This window comes from Carcharhinus amblyrhynchos, chromosome 3 (assembly GCF_965287045.1).
Source record: "Carcharhinus amblyrhynchos chromosome 3, sCarAmb.v2.hapA, whole genome shotgun sequence".
Lineage (NCBI taxonomy): Eukaryota > Metazoa > Chordata > Chondrichthyes > Carcharhiniformes > Carcharhinidae > Carcharhinus > Carcharhinus amblyrhynchos.
This window is the reverse complement of record NC_137326.1, coordinates 41,873,911-41,881,628: the sequence shown is the minus strand read 5'-3', so window position 1 is coordinate 41,881,628 and position 7,718 is coordinate 41,873,911. Positions and strand designations below refer to the sequence as shown.

At 43.8% G+C, this 7,718-nt stretch overlaps 1 non-coding gene across 1 annotated transcript; it reads left to right on the top strand.

Moving 5' to 3' along the window:
• Positions 1-664: 664 nt before the first annotated feature.
• trnac-gca (transfer RNA cysteine (anticodon GCA)) lies at positions 665-736 on the top strand. Its single transcript has one exon. It is a non-coding gene; the product is annotated as a tRNA-Cys (tRNA).
• Positions 737-7,718: the final 6,982 nt, after the last annotated feature.

Sequence of the window (7,718 nt, the reverse complement as noted above, 5' to 3'; positions counted from 1 at the left end):
TGTTCACCTAATTACCATCCCTCTGAGGCTGCTGCCTGAGCAATGTCCACAGATGTGTTTGCATGTCTTTCTGCTGTCTGCATGATTGTAACTTGGGGGAATGGGGGTCTGTGAGATATGAGCATGTCACTAGCAAATTAAGAGTGCCACTCCTGGAACGTAGCATGAATAGGGGCTTACAAGTAACAAGGGTGTGCAGCAATTTTCAACCCAGATGCCAGAGGTCAGGGGAATAAGCAGTGTTATGCAGGTAGTCTTGCATTCCTGCTATCAATGTCACTGCAGTGTGATTGGAGCACCACATTTTGCTGAATGGGATGTATTTCATTTCAGTTTGGCCCATGCACAGGATCACAATACCAACAGTTTTAACATGAAGAAAAGGATTCAAACCTCAAGGTGATTCGGTGTCTCACTCAGCCTGGAATCTGGTGGCAATAGGAGTGTCACATTGCCTGCCACATTGCACCATTGTCCTGTTCCCTGCATCTGCAACGTCCACCAGGGCCAAAAATATAGCACGTCCCATTTAAGATGGAGATGAGGAGGAATTTCTTCTCCCAGAGAAGAATTATTTGAATTCTCCACTTCAGAGAACAGCAACATATATTTATTCAATGTAGAGTTAGACAAATTTTTGATCTATAAAGTACTCAAATGTGAGGGGGGTATAGCTCAGTGGTAGAGCATTTGACTGCAGATCAAGCAATCCCTGGTTCAAATCCAGGTACCCCCTTTGATTGCTTTCTGTATTTTTCACATTATAACAATATCTGCATTTCAAAGGACCTGTTTATCTAGAAAATAACATGTGCTGGTCAGGAAAGGCACTATATCAATGCAAATGTGTCTTTCATGGTGGCACAGTGATTAGCACTGCCTCCTCACAGCACAGGGACCTGAGTTTCATTCCAGCCCTGAGTGATTGTGTGGAGTTTACACATTCTTCCCATGTCTGTGTGGGTTTCCTTCATGGACTCCAGTTTTCTCCCACGGTCCAAAGAATTGACTGTGCTAAATTGGCCTTTAGTGTTTAAAGATGGAGGATTAGCAGCGTAAATGTGTGAGGTTACAGGAAGAGGGCCTGGGTAAGATACTCTGTTGGAGAGTTGGTGCAAACCCGGTGAGCTGAATGGCCCCCTTCTATGCTGTAGGGATTCTATGATTCTGTGTAACAGGTTATGGGGGCAAGCAGAGAAGTGGAGTTAAGACCACCATCAGATCAGTCATGATCTTAATGGAAGGTGAAGCAGGTCCAAAGGGCCAAGTAGCCTATTCCTGCTTGTTTTCTTGGCCAGAATTTTACCACCCCACCTGGCATGGGAATCAGAGCGAGAGAGGGGTGCACCGTGGAAAGGTCTTTTGACTTTGGACGAGTAAGGCTGTAAAATTTGCCCCTTATAAATCAGCTGCTCGGGATAGTTTACAAAATTGCTTTCAACTCCGAAAAGATTAGAATTGGACTATTTTCCAAACGTTTTTTGATTTATCTCCCAATAAATATTATATACATGGATTATTATTTGGCATGTGGAGCATAAAGACATCCATTTGGTGCAAATAGTCTGTGCCAATGTTTATTCTCCACTCCAGATTCCTTTATCAATTAACTCTATCAGCATTATTACTCTGTTCACTTCTCCCTAATATCCTTTTCAAAATTCTCTTTAAATACATCTGTGTTATTAATCTCAACCACTCCTTGCAATATCAAGTTCCACGCTCATATTACTTTCTGGGTAAAGAACTTGCCTCTGAATTCCCTATTTGATATTGCTGTGATTATCTTATTTTGATGTCTTCTGGTTTTGTTCTTTTCCTCTCTCTGTCAAAAGCCATGCTTTTAATTTCAGGCAGGAATAGGGGCAGGTTGGTAGCAGTGGGGAAATACCTGAAAACCCTAATGTCATCACCAGCATGAAGACTTGATCATTTCAATGACTGGATTTCATTTTAATATCCACTGAGAGGCTACATAGAAGAAAATAAATGATAGCACAATAGGAGGCCAATTGGCTTATCATGCCTATGCCAGAAACCCAATTGCATTGGAAATCGAGCACTCTACTAATTTTCTCTGTGCAGTTTACAGAAGACATCCTGAGGTCTATTTATAGTGGGAATGTATGTCACAGATTTCATTGTTATTCTTTTACAAGAAGGAAAATCTCAGAACTGGGATGGTGGGATGCAGAACCCCCAAGATTCTGACGCCTTTCTGGAGATGTTGTGGAGGAAGTCACAGCAGTTATCAGTACAGGATCAGTAGGCTGAATGGCCTCCTTCTACACTGTAGGGATTCTATGATTCTGTGTAAGCAGTAGGTAATGTTCCCTAGGACCTGTGTTGGTAAACCCAGGACCACTATTCAGCAGGCATGGACCTAGGTAATGGGATCAATAGCATGATGAATACAAGGTCAAATAATGCCCAGCCTGCAATAGTAGTGGACTCGTCAATATTAAGGACATTTAAATGGTCATTGGATAAACATATGGATGACATTGGAATAGTGTAGGTTAGATGGACTTTAGATTGGTTTCACAGGTTGGCGCAACATCGAGGGCCTGTACTGCGCTGTAATGTTCTTTGTTCTATGTAAATCAAGGATTCTATTTAGCATGTGTAATCCAGTTCCGAGAATCCTGTACCCCAACTCTCTGAGAAGAGGTGAATCGCAAGCTTGCCCACTTGATGTTCTATTTAATGCCTTTATCAATTATATGGAGAATAACACTGGAAAGGACTGCTTAATTGGTCATTTGTAGAGGCACAGAAGTGTTCCTTCCCATTTATGGCATTGCAAAGCATGCTGGTGCTGAGACAGTGATCTGCGCTAACAATAACTTGGACTTCCCTGTTTTCTATGGCTAATTCCACATACTCTGCTTCACTCATGTACCCTTTTGACAACTGGACATTGGTAGGCCCAGGATCCTGCTGGTTCCTGGCCATCAACAGAAAATTGTAACATCAAATTCAGGACATGAACACTGGATCTCATTTCAATCTCTGACGATGGGAGAAATCTTACCAAAGTGTAGCAGAATGTTGTTTCTGGAGAGAAAACGGGCACAGTGCTCTCCACTAGTTGGGTTTTTCTCCAGAGAAATTAACCTTCTGTATGTTATAAAAAAACCTATACCCTGTAAAAATCAAATAGCTGCACATTGGTGTTACACAGGCATATAAAGAAAATGAACTGAAGTCAAATTGCTACAGGTTTATAACAGTCCATGTGACGCTTATTAATCTCTGCACATTAGGTGCTATTTTTCTTCTTGTGTGTTTTGGAAAGTTTTCCTTTTTATTAGTTTATTAAAATGTTATCAGCACTATGTGAGACGCACCTTCCACAGGTCATAAATTACAGATTTTCTTGGCTACAAACAATTATAATGTACACTAGGTTTTCAAATCAGGGTCACTGTGCCTTTATGTACATATAACTTGATCCCTGCAATGAGAGATCCGCAGATTTCTGTCAGTCTGCCACCAGATTTGTGTTTGTATGTTTTTAAGCAGTGTTATTTTCACTGCCATGTGCAAATTATAAGTGCCCTCTGCAATGATAGCACTGTTTTCCTTTCAAAAAAATGACTTTTGGAAAGTAAGGCAGATTCCCCAGAGTATATCAGTATTTTGGAGGAGTCAAGAGGGGATTCTCACAAAGAAAAAGTTTGTCTTTTGAAATGCATGGAAGAATGCTGAATAAGTTAATAATACTTTAGTTCAAATTTGGATGCATTTTAAGGCAGCAACGTATTTGAGAATTAAGATGATATTAATAAACAAATGCAACTTGTTGAACATGGTGGTCACTATCTGAGCTTCAATATGTTACTGCCATATGCACTGCAGCTGATGAGATAGCCACTCATTGAGCTTTAGTATTGTGTACCTTTCAATGTGTAGAATGCGATTCAATATGTTGACTGTGTTTCAATGTATGGAACTGCAATTTCCGTTCTGTTGCATTGTTTTTTCTGGTGCAAGTCAGCTGAAAAAGGCAACAGAAATATAAACACCATTTACGTTCAGTCAAATTGAATTTCTACAATCCCACGTCCTAATTTTAAAAATATTATGCTGAAAGCGGGTCCCGCCCAAAAACTGGCTACCCCACCCACCCACCCAGGGTGAAATAATCACCACTGGGAGTTTCCGTCAGTTGTGCTTGTTTGTGAGTTTTTGGGGACGCTTTCAAAATTAAACTGATTCTTTTGGGCTCCAGGGCCCTAAAACACTAAAACATACATTCTAACACACTCTCAAATGTGATTTTTGTTTTTACGATGAAATTTATTAATCTCTGCACGTTAGGTGTTATTTACAACTAGAACATAGTGCTGCAATTCTCCCATTGCCACCCGCAACTTTTCTATTGTGTTGGGGTGGGAGACATGCGTCTGTGGCCTTGCGTATCTCCCAGAGCCGGCGAACAGTTGCTGGTTAGACTATGCTGGAAACCGGCAGGAAAACAGGTAAGTCATTTAAATCTTTTCTGCATGTATTTTAAATATATACATTTGTTCATTATCAGGACCTTTTAGGTCCCGATTGAATCTCCCACCCTGCCACGAGTACTTCATTCCCACAGGATGTGAGACTAGCTCCCCACATTCGGGGAACTAACTAGCATAAGACCCTGCCAGAGTGAGGAGGGGGCAATCGAGGCACCTCAGGGAGTCGAGTGGACGGGGGTGGTACGGGCACCCCAGCAGTGCTGGCCTGTGCCTCCTGGCACTGCCCAAGGAGCAAAGTGCCCATGCCCAGACAGCACTTGGCATAGCCCATCGGAATTGGGCAGAGCCAAGGGGCTGGAACCAATTTGTGGGCAGGGCCTAGGGATGATCAGTGGAGGTGGGGGATCTCGCTGCCACTCTGCAGACAGTATCGGTCTGGGATGTGTGAGCAACAGGCAAAGATGCTGTTAACACATATATCTGTACACCATAGAAAAATAGCATAAAGTTAGGTAGACCGGGTATAGTCAGGCACATTGATAACCCACATTATGGAAACAACTGTGATTTTAGTCACAAACATAGGGCATAAAATTTGCTGCTGCTAACAGAGCAATAGTCAGGGACAATAAAAAGACTGCCTGTGGTGTAGGAATAACACCAGATGTGTGGGTCCAAGTTATAAAAACCAAATGGCATACAAGATGTGTTGTTTCTACAACTAAGCATAAAAGGGGGAAAAAGGTCACTGAGATAGTCGGGACAGCGGTGATTAAGTTGGCAAAGGATTGATTACCGCCAATCTGAGCTGGACATGTAACAGTGTTGGATAAGACGGATGAGTTTACTAATGCACTCTTGTGATAATAGGAGACATGGTTAGATGGGGAGAAGAGGGGATGGAAACTTGGGGCACCTCGAGCCAATAGGGGAATGACAACACATAGATGGGACAGGGACCCCCAATTAGGGGAGAACAACACATTGCAAAGCCATTACAATGCTTGTAAAAAAAGTATAAAAATGTGCTGCAAATCGATGTAAGGTGTGTCTATTTTACTGGACACCCGGTCTTGCAAGAACGTTAAATAAAATATCTTGCTCCTTCAGAACTTGACTTCACTAAATTGTTTGACTGTGAGCTGCGTTTCTCACAGATGGAGGGAAGGCAGCAATTGGGGTGGTTTGGGGGAGGGGATGTGGTTTGCAGGGTGGGGGGTGGGGGGGGGGTCCTGCCTCCAGAGGGGTCTGACCCCAGCGGGTGGAGGTTCTGACCCAGGGGCGGGGTAATCAGCAGGGAGGAGGGAGGCCTGCTGGGTGAGGAGGGTGGGGAGGATCTTCACTGCTAGGGGATGGGGCCTGGACATCGGGGCGCCTCAGAACAGGGGGGGAGGTCAAGGCTGGCCCGGGAATTGTTGTGAGGGCTGCGGTCGGGCTTTTTTGGGAGGAGGGTGGGAGAGGGGGTGCTGGAGCGGCAGCACTGCGATGGTCCCAGGCAGGCCAGCGATCAAGCTAGCCAATAAATGGGAAGTTCATGACTGGGACCTCTTCAGTGCACAGAGTGTGGGAATTCAGGTGAGAAGCTGAACTGATAGAACAGTCGGGATTTAGAACAGTTTTCAGCACTTTTGGGAGAATCATGGTCTAGTTTTCCATACTTTCAAAGGGAAATTTCAGTCATTTAAAATTGATTACTCAAATGTCACTGATTATAAATACTTACCTACTGTGATAAACCTACTTGCAAATGTTTTGTTCAAATTTCACAGGGGAGAATTTCATGCATGATGTCTATGCTTGGTGGATGGAACGGGAGACAGTCGTGTTTCCCAGCCCGAGATCAATTCACAATCCCGATATTACGCTGTCTGGCCGCTTAATTAGCAGCCAGTGTAAATGATGGTCGCGTCGGGACAGCGGGATTGTAAGGGGGAGGTGGTAGGCAAGCCTGCAGTCGGTGGCCTGTCCAAGAGCAGTCCGCTGCAGAGTTTAAGGGCAGCATGTAGATGCTGAAGAGGCAATACTGCCTACAGAATGGCCAGTGCTGGTAGACAATAACAGGAAGCAGGGGAACTCCAGTGGCCAGCGAGAGGACAGCAATGTCCAGAGAGCTCCACACTGTGCAAAACAGAAAACACCCTCTCAAACATCCGATACACCACCTCAAGTGCCTCTCTGAAACTTCCAGCTCCTCATCCAGCATTTGCTCCTTTCCCCTTTTATCCTGCCCTTGAATCCAAAAAGTTACAAAATGGTTGTTCTACCTGCCTGTGTTTCCCATGCGCTGAGCTAGTGATCGCATGGGGCAGACAGTGCCGGATTTAGACTTGGTGAGGCCCCAAGCTATATAAGAAGTACAAGGGGGGATCTTATAGAGACGTATAAGATAATGAAAGGGATGGATAGGGTAGAGGTGGAGAGATTCTTCCCGCTTAGAAAGGACAGCAAGACTAGAGGGCACAGCCTCAAGATAAGGTGGGGGGGGGTGCAGTTTAGAACGGAGTTGAGGAGGAACTTTGTCACTCAAAGGGTGGTGAATCTCTGGAATTTTCTGCCTGTTGAAGTGGTGGAGGCTGCCTCGCTAAATATATTTAAGTCACGGGTAGATAGGTTTCTGATAGACAAGGGAATTAAGGGTTATGGGGAGAAAGTGGGAAAGTGGAACTGATCCACTTTAGATCAGCCATGATCTTATTGAATGGCAGGGCAGGCTCGAAGGGCTAGATGGCCTACTCCTGCTCCTATTTCTTATGTTCTTATAAAGCTTGGAGGCCCCTTGTTAAAAAGTTACACCAAAAGGTCTCACAAAGGTACGTACCAAAACAGGACCTTGGGTCACCACAAAAAACATTGAAAACATAATTATGCCTTTTAATTATTTAATAGCAAGGTATTTAAAGTGAAAAATACAAATTATTTTCAAATGAATGCATTTACTGATTACATATTGATCATTTGGCTGGCTTGATCTCTCTGATAACTGTTGGTAATTTTTTGAGTTGCTCTTCAAGCTGGTGCTTTCTTTTTCTTTTCTGGTATCCGTACTTAAATGTTCTCTTCATTGTAAACCTTCTGAAATTTTGTGAGGCCCCTGAGGATTGTGAGGCCCTAAGCTGTAGTTTGTTTAGCTTATGCCTAAATCCGGCACTGAGCAAGTAAAATGTTGGGCAGCACTGTGGCAAAGTGGTTAGCACTGCTGCCTCACAGTGCCAGGGACCAGGGTTTGATTCAGCCTTGGATGGCTGTTTAAGT